The sequence below is a fragment of the Puma concolor genome, chromosome F2, assembly GCF_028749965.1.
Source record: "Puma concolor isolate L17-30 chromosome F2, mPumCon1.1.hap2, whole genome shotgun sequence".
NCBI classification, from domain to species: domain Eukaryota; kingdom Metazoa; phylum Chordata; class Mammalia; order Carnivora; family Felidae; genus Puma; species Puma concolor.
Window position 1 is genome coordinate 13,196,670 of NC_141684.1, and position 14,551 is coordinate 13,211,220.

General features: G+C 46.5%; 1 long non-coding RNA gene across 36 annotated transcripts in view; it reads right to left on the reverse strand.

Annotated features, from left to right (window-relative positions):
• Positions 1 to 14,551, reverse strand: part of LOC147571837 (uncharacterized) — a 372,786-nt gene that overhangs the window by 120,458 nt on the left and 237,777 nt on the right. For 35 of the 36 annotated variants that reach the window (XR_015246968.1, XR_015246995.1, XR_015247000.1 and 32 more), the window contains 2 exons: positions 12,629 to 12,795; positions 3,533 to 3,960 (listed from right to left, as the gene is read on the reverse strand). This is a non-coding gene — a long non-coding RNA (uncharacterized LOC147571837). The remainder of the gene's footprint in view (positions 1 to 3,532; positions 3,961 to 12,628; positions 12,796 to 14,551) is intronic. The other variant, XR_015246998.1, reaches the window with a different exon arrangement.

Genomic DNA, 14,551 nt, shown 5'->3' on the forward strand with positions numbered 1-14,551 from the left:
GTAAGAAGAACCTGATCGGTGGAAAACTCACATTAGCAAAAGAAAGAAGGTACAGAAAAGGAATTCTCTGTTAAGTGAGACCGGAAAGACAGCCGTGCTGAGCACTGGGCTGGCTGGAGTCTCATGTGAACTCACGTCTGCATTCTTGGAAACATCCTGATCGGCAGAGCGATGTGGTTAAGAGCACAAGCTCTGTGTCTGATGGATTGCTGACCTACGAACGCCGTGTGACTTTGAGCAAGAGACTTAACCTCTCTGGTCCTGAAGGGGGCTCACCTTGCAAATGAAGGTTGTACTGGCCAAATGGGGCATTCCGTATGAAGGCTAAGCCTCAAGCCTGCTAGCATGCTGACGCTTCTTAACGTGTCTGCTCCCTTAGATGTAGTCTGAGTCCCCTCTGCCATCATTCTGCTCCCTGCCCAGACCCCTTTTGCTCACTGGATGGCATCTCACAAGGCACTACTAGTTCATGTCCAAAAAAAAAAAAAAAAAAAAAAGAAAAGAAAAAAGACTCAAAACCTGAAGAGAAATAAATGGGGCTCAGTCTGTTACTATTACTAGAGATGAGCCTTCCACTAACAAACAGCTTGTCCTCTTACAGCCAAAACTGGGGATCTGACTTCATCCCTCGTGCAAAATATGTTTTTGCTGAATAACTGTGACCAATAGCATTTGAACTCTCCCATTTGAGAGCGGCCTGGGGAAGACAGTTTGTGCCTGGACCACAAGGGTACCTCTACTGGTCTTTGTGTTTTCTCGTGTCGAGCAGAATGACAGGTGGGAGACTTTCCAAAGGCACATTCGCTTCAAGCTTTCCTCTCATTCCACCCAAACTCAAACTTGGGATCTAATTCTGGGCCTGGGCTTACCTAGGCGTGTGTGATTCTTGGAACCAAAGATCCCCAGACACACATCTTTTCCAATTTCACCTTCCCCAAATATAGGTACATCCGACAAGTGGCGCTCAGTCGTTTAATTGAAGGCATTTCTTCCTCTCTTAATGACACGTAAATTAACAGGGAGTCGTGCAACTAGTAGCATCCCAGATTTGAGGAAATACAGCATGTGCTGGGAACCAGACTAGGTTTGCAACAAAACCTGCTTCTGCTCTACAACAACCACGTGAATGTAGATGGTCACCCCTAACTTACACGTGAGAAATCGGACGACCAGGGTGTTAAAGAAACATTCGCTCATAGTGCTTAGTACGGAGGGGAGAGAGTGCGGGCGGGGTTCTGCTGAGTTCCAATTATCGCACAACTGGGCATCAGAAAACAACAATCGCTTTAGGCCGCTCATGAGTTTCTGGTCAGGAATTTGGGAAGGGCTGGGCTGGGCAGTCGTGACTTGGGGTTTCCCCTGCCCTTGTAGTCAGATGTCAGCCGGGTTGTGGTCGGTCATCTGAAAGTGCAAAAGGTCTAAACATCCAAAATGGCAGTTTGTGTGGCTGTCGGCCAGCGCTGGGGGCTGAGAGCTCAGCTGAGACCACACGCCAGAGCACCAGCACTTGGACTCTTCAGCACCCCGGCCTCGGTGCTTCCCGCGGAGCGAGTAAGGAGATCTCCTTTGCGGCTCCGCTGCCTGGAGCCATCACAGGACTCCAGGAAAGGACGTAGATCCCGCCTTTCAATGGGGAGAATGTCAAGAAACGGGGCCCCTTTGTTTTCGAACCATCACAGATGAGAACCATCGCCTGACTGGTACAGACACCAAAACGTGACACTGCTTGTCTGGTGCCCAGAAGCACAAGAAGGGAACGGGAGCCAGATGCGAGGGAGAGGATGTTAAGACAAATGCGGGTGGAGTCATCCAGTCACCTGCGCGTCCAGGGGGGTTCCCTTGGGGACGTTAAACACCGACCCAGTGTTGTTCCCGCTGTTCGGAACCTGTCTGTAGCTTTCCGAGAAGCAGGTGCAGAGCCAGCTTCGCGAGTTTACAAGAGACATCAGGCTTAGGACTTTGTCAGATATACCTTGTTTCCACCCCCAAAAGGCCTTACCTAGTTTAATATTTACTGAGCACCAGCTGCAGAATATTCTGGGGTCTGGGAATATCTGAATGAACAAAACAACATACTTTCCTCACAGGGCTTGTATTCTGCTGGGAGATGCAAAAAGTCACCAAATCTGTAATAATGTCAGCAAGACATGAGACCTATGGAGAATGACAGCAAGTGGGGCCTGGGGGATACTGTAGTGGGGGAGGATGGTCAGAGACGGTCTCTCTGGGAGTGGACATCTGAATGGAGATCTGAATGCAGTGAGGAAATCCAGGGGAAAGAATGTTCCGGAAAAGGGGACCATTCCGTGCTAAGGCCCTGAAGCCAGCCTGCGCTTAGATATGTTTGGTCTATAGCAAAAAGACCAGTGCGGAGAGTGGAGTGAGCAAGGAGAAAAGGAAGAAAGCGAGGGCCTAGGGTCCACGCAGGGAGGGCCGTATAGGGCACAAGAGGAATTCTGGATTTTATTCTAGGTGGGGTGGGACTCCACTGAAGGGTTTTGAGCAGGTGAGTCCCAGGATTTGGGTTACATTTTGAAAAGATCTCCCTGGCTGCTGAGAGAGGAGGGAGGGGAGGGTAGAAGCCAGGCCCGTTTGGAGGCAGGCTACTGCAGTGGTCCAGGCAGAAGGGGGAGGCAGCCTGGTCTGTAAAGTCACCGGTAGAGGGGATGAGAAGGGGTGAAACGGACACACATTTTGAAGGAAGATATCACCGGATTTGCTAATGGGCACATCTACCAGTTGATTTTTTAACCTCACAAAAGATGTTTCCAACAAACGTTGAGCCCTTGCCCAAATTCAACCCTGATCTCTACAGAGGGTGGCAATGTGTGTGGTGGAAAGTGGGAGAGACCCAGGGCAAGCCAGCTCCCTCACATGCTGGGCAGGGGTCTGTCTCATCCTCGTGGCAGAGAAGGAAGGGCCTGGAAAGCAGGCATCGCCCCTTCCTTCCCACCTCGCCCGCCCTGCCCCTGCAAGAAAGATATGAGGTTCAAAAGAATAAGCCACTGGCTGGAAAGACCCTTTCAAAAAGGAGTTCGAGAAAGTCTAGAGACTTCTAAAAGGGCTGTCGGGGAGATCACACCCATTTGCATGGGCAAGTTTGGGTATTTTGGTCATTCGCTTCATGACACGACTTTGTGGCCACAGTCTCTCCTCCTGCACAAGTCAGTTCTCTAAGGGGCCTTTTCTGTCAAAAAGAAACCACCGCTGGGGCTGCTTTGAGACAGACTTTAGGGGGAGTTTCATGCTCCATGAGACTCAGTGGTGAAAGGGTCAAGAGTCTGTTTCAACACAAGTGGCCAGATGATTAGATCAAGATCCAAACCCAGGCCTATAATAATGGTTTCCTTTCTTTTCTTTTCTCTTTTCTTTTTTTTTTTCCTCTTCTCTTCTTTTTTCTTGTCTTCCTTTCTTTTTTCTTTTGGATAAACAGGTACATAGACACTATGGGTCAGGCAGTGTTCTAATCACTGTATAAAATATTTAGTTACGTGAGGTTAAGAACGACCATCATCCTTCATTCAATACTCACCACACCTTTGCTGAGCATTTTGCAGACGAGGCCAGTAAGTCACAGAAGAGCTAAATGACTTGCCCAGGCCCTATACCTAGTAACGGTGGAGCCGAGATTGGAACCTGGGACTTCTGGCTCTGGAATTTGGGCTCTTAACCACCATACTAGCCCAACACAGCCCGACACTGGCTGTGCTTTGGCGGAAGTCTGTGTATCCATTCGAAACGTTTTCCGCTGCAAATGAAAGACAACTTGGAGTGACGTAAAGAAGCGGCCATTGTTTCAATAACAGAAAGTCTGGATGTAGACTCCTGTCTTGGGCTGGTGGAACAGCTCAACCGTGCTATCAAAGATCCAGACTTTTTCTTATCTGCTCTGGCATTTCATTCTGTTGACTTGTCTCCTCATGCTTGCAAGATGGCTGCTACACCTCCAGGTATCTTACCCTAGATCCAGGCAGGAGAAAAAGATAAGAATGAGCCTCCTTTGTGGGACACTTTGTCTTTTTAGTTGGAAAGTTGCCCGCTCCCTAGCACATTTCCTCTCACGAAATTAGACTTGGCCGCCATTTCTATATCTGGTTTATACCAATTTTGATTCATCTCATCCAGCTGGGATTGGAAACCATCTTCCCTGAGGCCTGGGCCCTCTTCCATACCACCTCCACATATCACAGTTCTATGCGGTGGGGAGGCAATGGCTATTGAGGAGAAAACGCATACCATTTGCCACAGTGGGTTTTCCTCTCCCCCTTCCACATGGGCACATGGCAGCTCAAAGTCGCAAAGTCAAGACTACGTGACTAGTGAAATGGTAGACCCAGAATATTAACCTCGATCCGGCGGACTAAGTCACCAGCTCTTAACTATGGTGTAGCACGTTGTTGAGTGGAGTCAAGAACGGATGGGCACACATTTGGCTTTATCACTAATAGTTGTGGAAGCTTGGGAAACTTAGCCAGCCTCCCTAAGCCTCGAACTTCTTATCTCTAAGAAGCTGCCATTGTGGTTAGCAATGGTACCTAACCAGAGGGTGGCTATCAGGGTAAATGAATTAATGTATGTAAAGAACCTGACAACACTAAGCCATTGATAATTCCTGGCTGTTATCCGTGTTGTCCCTTATTATTGCTGTTGCTATCTTAATGCCATGAGACTTTGTAGACACAACGCACTTGTCCTTGAATGAAATACCACTTGGGGCATCCCTGGCTGACGTGGTGGTACTGACTAGTGGGTGGACTTGAAAGTAAGGAGAAGGTGTTCACTGTAACACTGAGTGTGGTTTCAAAGCCCTGATGTTTGCCTTGCTTGAATTTAGGGATCCAGGTCCTGGCCACTCAAAATACGGGTCCACCATCTACAAAGCACAACAGTTGTTCTCAGGACATGCAGAGGCCCAGAGGTCTTCAAAGTTCCTTTCACCAATACAACTGGAGGATGCTAACCAGAAGGAGAAGCTAATAACTCCCAACCCAGGGGCTATTTAGAGGATTAACTGTGTTAGTGGCATTATAACTAAAAGTGCTGAATAAATGTGAAAAAATAAAGCTTTGGCAATTTCTTTTTTTTTTTAATTTTTTTTTCAACGTTTTTTATTTATTTTTGGGACAGAGATAGACAGAGCATGAACGGGGGAGGGGCAGAGAGAGAGGGAGACACAGAATCGGAAACAGGCTGCAGGCTCCGAGCCATCAGCCCAGAGCCTGACGCGGGGCTCGAACTCACGGACCGCGAGATCGTGATCTGGCTGAAGTCGGACGCTTAACCGACTGCGCCACCCAGGCGCCCCAAGCTTTGGCAATTTCTTACAAGGCAACAATAGTCTTACCATGGGATGCAGTGATCATGTTCCTGGGATCTACCCAAATGAGTTGAAACTTATGCCCTCTCAAAACCCTGCACACAACAGGACACCTGGGTGGCTCAGATGGTTAGGTGTCTGACTTCGGCCTAGGTCATGATCTCCCCATTCCCGAGTTCAAGCCCCGCGTCGGGCTCTGTGCTGACAGCTCAGAGCCTGGAGCCTGTTTCAGATTCTGTGTCTCCCTCTCTCTCTCTCTGCCCTGCCTCTCTTTAATAAATAAATAACGTTAAAATAAAATTTAAAAAAGAAGAAAGAACAAAGAAACCTGCACACAAATGTGTATACCAGCTTCACTTCTAATTGCTAAAACTTGGAAGCAACCAAGGTGCCCTTTAGGAGGTAAATAGATAGAAAAACTGTGCTACATCCAGACAAAGGAAATTATTCAGCACTAAAAAGAAATGAAGCATCAAGCCACATAAAGACATGGAGGGGACTTAAATGCATATTTACTGAGTGAAAAACGCCTAACAGAAAAGGCTACATACTGTATGAGTGAAACCGTATGATATTCTGGAAAAGGCCAAACTACGGAGGCAGTTAAAGATCAGTGAGGCTGCCAGGGGTTTGGGAGGAAGGAGGGACAGATGGACAGGTGGAACACAGAGGATTTTTAGGATGGCACAACTCTTCTGCACGACAATGTCATGGTGGGTACGTGACATTTTGCATTGGCCAAAAATCCACAGAACCATGCAACAGAAAGAGTGGACCCTGAATATAAAGTATGGCCTTTCATTCATCATAATGTATTAACATTGGGTCATAAGTTGTAGCGAATGTACCACATGAACGCAAGATGTTAACAATATGGTGGGGGCAGGGGGTTGGTATATAGGAACGCTCTACTTTCTACTCGATTTTTTATAAACCTAAAATTTCTCTCAAAAATAGTCTATTGGGGGGGTGCCTGGGTGGCGCAGTCGGTTAAGTGTCCGACTTCAGCCATGTCACGATCTCACGGTCCGTGAGTTCGAGCCCTGCGTCAGGCTCTGGGCTGATGGCTCAGAGCCTGGAGCCTGTTTCCGATTCTGTGTCTCCCTCTTTCTCTGCCCCTCCCCCGTTCATGCTCTGTCTCTCTCTGTCCCCAAAAAAATAAATAAACGTTGAAAAAAAAAATTTTTTTTTAAAAATAAAAAAAATAGTCTATTGGGGCGCCTGGGTGGTTTAGTCGGTTGAGCATCTGACTTCAGCTCAGTTCACGACATCATAGTTCATGGGTTCAAGCCCTGGGTCGGGCTCTGCGCGAACAGCTTAGAGCCTGGAGCCTGCTTCGGATTCTGTGTCTTTCTCTCTCTGTCCCTCCCCTGCTTGTGCTCATTCTCTCTCTCTCTCACAAAAATAAAAAAATAATAATAAACGTTTAAAAAATATTAAAAAAAAATAATAAAGTCTATTGGGGCACCTGGCTGTCTCAGTCAGAAGAGCACACAACTCTTGGTCTTAGGGTGGTGAGTTCGAGCCTAAGGGATTACTTAGTATAGGGATTACTCAAATAAATAAAACTTAGTAAGTTTATTAATGAATGAATGAATGAATGAATGAATTTTTTATTAGTTTCTTTATTTTTGAGAAGCAGAGAGAGACAGAGCGTGAGTGGTGGAGAGGCAGAGAGAGAGAGGGAGACACAGAATCCGAAGCAGGTTCCAGGCCCCGAGCTGTCAGCACAGAGCCCGATGCGGGGCCCGAACGCAAGAACAGTGAATTCAGGACCTGAGCTGAAGTCCGATGCTCAACGAACTGAGCCACCCAGGCGCTCCAGTAAGTCTATTAATTTAAATATCTGTATCTATATTGCTAGGCAGATAGATAAAGTTTAACAACTTTCATATCTTTTGATCCAAGGATTCCACTTCTGAGATTCTCTTGAGATACAGGACATACTAGAAGGAAAACTTCATTTACAGAAGAGAAAAGAGTAAGCAGCCTGAAGTTGCTCCCCGGCACCCACATGGATAAAAGCAAATTAAAAAACGGCAGTTGAAAGTGTTCGGAAGTAACACAGACAATGCTTGCAGAAAAATGCCCATGGGGAAAAAAGTAAGAGCTTCCTAAGATAACCATGGGAAAAACTTTGTATAAAACAACACAAATGGTTTCCAGCACCTTGATAATGCAATTGTTCTCACACTATCTGGGGCCATGAGATTATGGATAGCTTTTTTCCTTCTTTTTCCAATTTCTTCTAATATTTTACATATGTACATTTATTTAAATATATTTAAAGGTCTATGAATCGTTTAGCAAGGGGAGAAATGACAAGAGCTGGTCGGTGTTCTTAGTACTTGGATAAATTGTAAGTCATTTGGGTAACTCACTGAAAGTCACATTGCTACACAGCTGGGGTTGCAGACATTCATCCAAAGCACTTGCCATCTGAAGCTGGGGCTTAGTCAAAAAGATACTATTTAGAGACAGTATAGTCACCCTGGGATGCCGAGCACATAAAGATATGTGGGAAACAGAAATTCAGATGCGGAGCATACAAAGATATATGGGAAGCAGAAATTCAGAGACCAAGAGAGAAGGTTAAGAATCTTACTCACTCACTCACCCACACAGCAAGCCTTTATTTACTGTTTACTAGAAGCCAGGCACGGGGTCGGGAGGAGGCACTTCTAAATAAAATCAAACCTCGGACCTTTACTTAAGAACTTCTGGTCCAGTCTCCCCAGAATCCCATATTTCCACACTAAATACCTTTAAATGGTGGAAAAGCCCACTAACTGTATAAAAACCAGCATAAACTAGGACTCAGCATGTGGTTCCCCTAAGCTGTCTCAACACACTGCCTCTCCGGAGGGCAGGAACCAGCCCTACAACCTGCAAGATAACTACCTCCCCATGCTTCTTCACTTACGCTGACTTTTATTTTTAATGTTTATTTATTTATTTTGAGGGAGAGAGAGAGAGAGAGAGAGAGAGTGAGTGAGAGAGAGCAGGGGAGGGGCAGAGAGAGAGAGAGAGAGGGAGGGAGGAGAGAAAGAATCCCAAACAGGCTCCACTCTGCCAGCGCATCGCCTGACATGGGGCTCGAACCCATGAACCGTGAGATCATGACCTGAGCCAAGATCAAGAGTCGGATGTTCAACCGTCTGAGCCACCCAGGCACCCCCCACTTAAGCTGACTTTTTAGGGTCAGGAAACTTACTTCTGATTGTACCTCCCACCCCAGCCCCACAACATCAAGCATTTCAGATCAAGTATCTGTGAATCATAGGTCAGGTTGAGTCATTCTTAAAATTTCCAGGCTGTGAATTAAAACTATATTGATCACTTGGCAGTGGATCAAACAGACAAGAGACAATGTGACTTGCTCTGCAGGTATCTGTAACAATGCAAAGCGGATTTGCAAGTATTGTATTGAAATGGAGGTGGGGGTGGGACGGGTGGACAACTTTGCAGGGAGTGAGGGCTGGTAAATGGATGGGGCCCTCAGTTCCTTTACCCTCTGGTTTCAGATAAGTATCACGTTGATGGCTGTCTCTCCATTCACCGCGCTGCCTTTTTGTTTCATTTTGGTTAATGTGAACTACATTTATGGTAGGCTTTTGGCAACTGCTACAGATTCAGAGCCTATAAAATGGTTTTCCAGGGAAAAGGGAAGGGAGGGCTTGAGCACCTCCTACGGGGTTTCATTCCATCTCTTAGATGGGGCAGGGCTTGGCGGCTGGGTGGCCCCGTCGGTTAAGCGTCCGACTTCGGCTCCAGTCATGATCTTGCGGGCTCGTGGGTTCAAACCCTGCCTCGGGCTGTGTGCTGACAGCTCAGAGTCTGAAGCCTGCTTTGGATGCTGCATCTCCCTCTCTCTCGGCCCCTACCCCGCTCATGTTCTCTCTCTCGCTCTCACTCAAAAATAAATAAACATTAAAAAAATTTTTTAAAAAGGCAGAGCAGGGTAGGAAGGGGAGGCTGCTCAAGTTCCCTGCCCCAGAAGCTCTCGGGGGAAGAGTCCCCCAGACTGGCACCAGCCTACACACAAGGGACAATCAGAAACAGCAGCTCACAGAGGGTGGAAAACAGCAGGAAAGCTGACCCCCACAGAGACCTTGAGGGGCCATGGCACCCACACGGTTTTACACCCTCTTACCACGACCTTTCCCCTGCACTATCACACTGCCTCCAGGCCCGTGTGTAATGCCAAAACAAGGGACCAGAACCATCACCCCGTGTGGGAAAGCCTGGCTGGGACCACCAGGGAAACCCACCTGTGTGTGAGTCAGACCCTCGTGTCCTGCGTCTCGAAGCAGGCGTACACGTCAACGCAAGCTTCAGGGCCCAGGCGGGAAACTCTACCTCTGAATCATGACTGCACAGAACCTTCTCTGGGCCTCCCTTGGAACCCACTGAGGGTCTTTACCGGGAGCGAGGGCGGCTGCACAAGTCTCATGTGAAAAGGTGATCTGAGGGGTTTTGGTGGTCTTTTTGGTCAGTTCACAAGATGAACTAGGTGCAGGTGACGCAGCTCAGAAACGCCAGAGAAACACGAGCGAGTGTGGTTTTTAACTTTCTTTTTTGGTGGCTATTCGGCTAATTTGAAGTCATAGTATTAACAGATGGAAACCCAGAGAAGGTTAGTGACTTGTCTAAGAACTAGACAAGCCTGGAGGGACAGCTCAGGGGCCCACAGTCTCCTTCCCCAACCCCACGCTGCCTTGCTTAGAACCAAAAGATCACACAAAGCAAAGGGGACAAGAGTATCCATTTTAATTGGATCATAAAGTAACAGGAAAGAAGAGTAAGATCCAAAGGCAGGACATTATGGACTTTGTGACTTCTACTCAGCTAAAAGCTCTGGGCTAAATCTCTATTTAAAATTTTGTAAATCTATTTCAATTAAAATATAACAAAGTATATTTAATCACTTGAAACTTCAAATGTTATTTTAAAGTATTAAAAAAATTTTTTTAATGTTTATTTATTTATGAGAGACAGAGAGAGACAGAGCATGAGCAGGAGAGGGGCAGAGAGAGAGGTAGACACAGAGTCCAAAGCAGGCTCCAGGCTCTGAGCCCGACACAGGGCTCAAACTCACAAACTGTGAGATCATGACCTGAGCCGAAGCCGGATGCTTAACTGACTGAGCCACCCAGGAGCCCCTCCAGTGTATTTTAAAATTGCCTCTTCCCCATCTTGACACACAGTGAAGAGTAAGCTAATATGTTCTACATAGGAATCCTGGGGCAGTGTGTGTGTAAGCCCTATAAATCACAGTCTAATAGCTGAGAAAGGCTCACTGAGCCCATTGTGCAGATGAGAAAAAAACAGGTCCAAGGAGAGGCAATGACCTGCCCAAGGAAATTCAGTGGGCCACCATCACAGCCAACACTATCTCACATCACTCGCTACAGAGACCTGTCCAACTCCCCACGGCCCGTGCACTTCCCTAGCTTCTGCAGACAAGGGAATTCAGATCCCTCTGGCAATCCTTAGCATTTCACATGATTCCGTCTACTGGTCTGGCATAATCTGCAAGGCAGCTGGCTGATTTTCATGAAATGTGTTGTAGCTACCAAAAGATATAGCAGTGGGCACGGTTAGTTTTTCAACATGTACATAAGGGATCCCAAACTGTAGCGCTCATGAAAGCAGATGACGAATTTATTTATTTGGGGCGCCTGGGTGGCTCAGTCAGTTACGCGTTTGACTTTGGTTCAGGTCATGATCTTGAGGTTTGTGAGTTTGAGCCCCGCATCGGGCTCTGTGCTGACAGCTCAGAGCCTGGAGCCTGCTTCGGATTCTGTGTCTCCCTCTCTCTCTGCCCCTCCCCCACTCACACTCTGTCTCTCACTCTCTGTCTCTCTCTGTCAAAAATAAATAAAACATTTAAAAAAGGAAAAAAACACATTTATTTATTTGATGCAAATAAAAGGTATATCCATACGATGTAATAAAACTGGGTGGCAGTTACAAAGAATAAGGCAGCTGCCATGGATAGCACTCTTGGGTATATTGATGAGTGGGAAAAGGCAAGTGACTGGTTTATCAAGGGCTACAAAAACAGTTATGTGTGTGCACATGCACATAAATACATTAGAAATGTCTACAAGCATGTGTCCCCAAGAAACAACCCAAGTGGAGTTGATAAAGAAACAAGGATAGGGACCCAGTAATTAAAAAGAACTTTAGTTTTATTTGAAAAGCTTTTTTTTTTTTTCAAGGTGATAACATTCATTTACTCTTTGTGTAATAAATGACTGATTTTTTACAAAAAGAGAAAAATAGGGCTTTATTCATGTACCTACATACCCAACCTGCTACTTGAGCACCTGCCACTCCCGGGTGAGAGGAAAGATTGTCTGCTTGGTTCATGTCATGAGGCAGGTGACATGTGCTGTGGGGATGGAAGGAAACAGTACAGGGATTTCTGTGTTCCAGGGGAGATTCAGAGGCTGAAACAGAGTCCTCGGCAAAATTCTGTCAAGGCCTGCCATCTTGAACACAGTGATGATGACAATGGTTTCCAAATGGGCAAAACTTTGGCAATTTCAAAGGAATTTCAATCGTTTTTGACTTTAGTTAAAGTTCACAATGGAATATGTGACAGCACAAAAGATAGTCTGTGGTTCCCAAAATTTCACCCCCACAGAGGGAGATGGTTTCGGTGCTTTTTAAAGGCACCGACTCTTTGGCTGTTTTTATCGGTACATATGGCTTACTCTGCTAGGCTAGAAATGGCCTCCGCCAAAATTGCTGTTTTGATTTGGATTTCCAAAAATAACTCACGAAAAGCCTATCGTATGAGGAAGATGGTCACACCCAACTCTGGGGAGGAAAAGGAAGAGCATTTGATTTGAATCACTTAAGAGCGGAAACTGAGAGCATGTATCTCCTTGTAGCAACTACTACATAATTATCCATTCTACTGGAATCCTTTCAAAACCAAGGCGGTTCAACAAGAAGTTTAATGGAAAATAAAATTTCAGGACCAACTATTCGGTCAAAGCCACGTTAAATGAAGACAGCTCAGCAGTGACCAAATCCTGTTCACGTATCACGTGTTACAGGTGAGGGGTGGGAGGGGGTGGGTGTTCTCCTACATGGGGGAAACGTGGCAATGTGCTAGGCTCCTCTGTCCAGTTCAATGTGTCCTCTAGTCACTGGGCACAGGGATTCAATTCTCTCTGGGTCAGTGTTACTGCTGGGCCTCTCCCCTCTGTCAAGTGTTTTCTGGTCTTCCTAAGAGAAGAAGCTAGGGTTAAAAATGCCAGAGATAAAGACAGAGAGAGAAGAGAAGAGGACCCTTACCATCCAACCTGTTCATGAGCGCAAAGACAGGTCCCATTCCAGACACAGGCTCGTGGAGGACAGCAGTGATGGAAAATGGTCTTCACCACTTGGGACGCTCCTCTGTGTCACTTAGCTGTGTGACCTCTGCTGGGTTACTTAACATCCCCGAGTAGCAGTTCTCTCACCTAAAAAAAAAAAAATCATATATATAATATACATTATATTACATATATTATATTATATTATATTATATTATATTATATTATATTATATATTATATATTATATATTATACATATAATATATATACATACACACACGGACACCTGGGTGGCTCAGTCAGTTGAGCGTTTGACTTCCACTCAGGTCATGATCTCACAGTTTGCGAATTCGAGCCCTGCATCGGGCTCACTGCTGTCAGCACAAAGCCCATTTCGGATCCTCTGTCCCCTTCTCTCTGCCCCTTCCCGCTCGTGCTTTCTCTCTCAAAGATAAATAAAACTATGGTGTATGTGTGTGGGTCAGCCTTACCGGCAGCACTTGGGAGCTCACCATTAGTGCAGTGGAGCTCCGCCCCACACAGATTAACTTGAAAGAGAATCTGCATTTAACAAGGGTTCCTGGAGATTTGCTTGGGGCTCCAATTTGAGAGACAATGGCTTTGGCCATTCTGCACCAGGTGCCCGAGTCAACAGAACATGATGTAACAGCTGCCCTTGGGGGAGAAGCAGAATCCCCAGAGGGCCACCTCTGGTGGGCACATTTCTGAAGACCATCCCAGATTGCTGTCCAGTCTTCCTGCTTCCTGCTTGCAGACAGGGGAATCAAGGCAGAGCTGGGAGCCCCCTGAAACTGAAGGATTCTCCACCAACAGGGCCAGACCACCCTGGGGTCCACAGCCATATCATCACAGATGTCCCCCTATCATCAAATGTGTCCAGAAAAGGCTCTGAGTGCAGAGAGGACAACGTCAGCAACTGACAGTAAGTGGCAAATGAGAACGGCGGCCGAGAAACTCAGAAGAAATGGGCTGGACGACAGACCATCTTCTCTTCCCTGATTAATTCTGGCCTAAATCAAGGTGCTTTTGTGCTATAAAACACAACCACCTCATACAGTAGGAAAAGAAATGTTAGACACACACAGGGGTTTTGCTGTCTATGCACAGACTATCTCTAGCATCGCAGACGAGACACTTTTGATATTGACTCCCTCCCGGAAGGGAAACCTGTAGGCTGGGGAGCTGGAGATTGAGGGAGGAAGAGGAGGAAGAAGAAAAGGAAGGAGGGAAAAAGAGGGAGGGACATTGAAATTAAAAAAGTAAAAATAAAGTTAAAAGATAGTTGAGTCTCTTGTTACGCAGAGTGACGTTTAAAAGTCCTCCTAGAGGATATTCTGGCCATGAAACCATGTTTTTTACCTAAAACCACACTGCTGAGCTTATGATCCTTTGTTCAGACCTCACACCCACCACACCTATGTCTGAAAATGCTCACATGGAGAAATCCGGCAAGGATGTGTCCCGGGGCGGCAGAGAGCGACCTTGTTTATTTGCTCCCAAACCAACAGACACTAGAGCTAACCCAGCCTCTCAAAATCCCAGTGGCTCCTGACTCCAGTCCATTTGGCTTAGTTAGGCAAGGAAGAATCTCTTCCAGAAGATTCTAAAGCCTGGGTTTCCAGAGACTTCCCATGACTAAATGGAATTGGGGAACACAATGCTTATACTTTGGGTGAGTGTGCCTATGTGGGAACCGAGGGAAGAGACGAAACAGGCTTGCATTCTGGAATGCGCAGCACTGACTATGCTCAGTTTATAAAGCACTTCCTAAATCCTTGCGGGGAGGAAATATAATAGAAACCTGATTTAACGGGGGCAGACCGAGCCCCGGTAAGGTTTCATGGTAGAACCAGGAGCTAAATGTCCCAGTCTCCCCAGCCA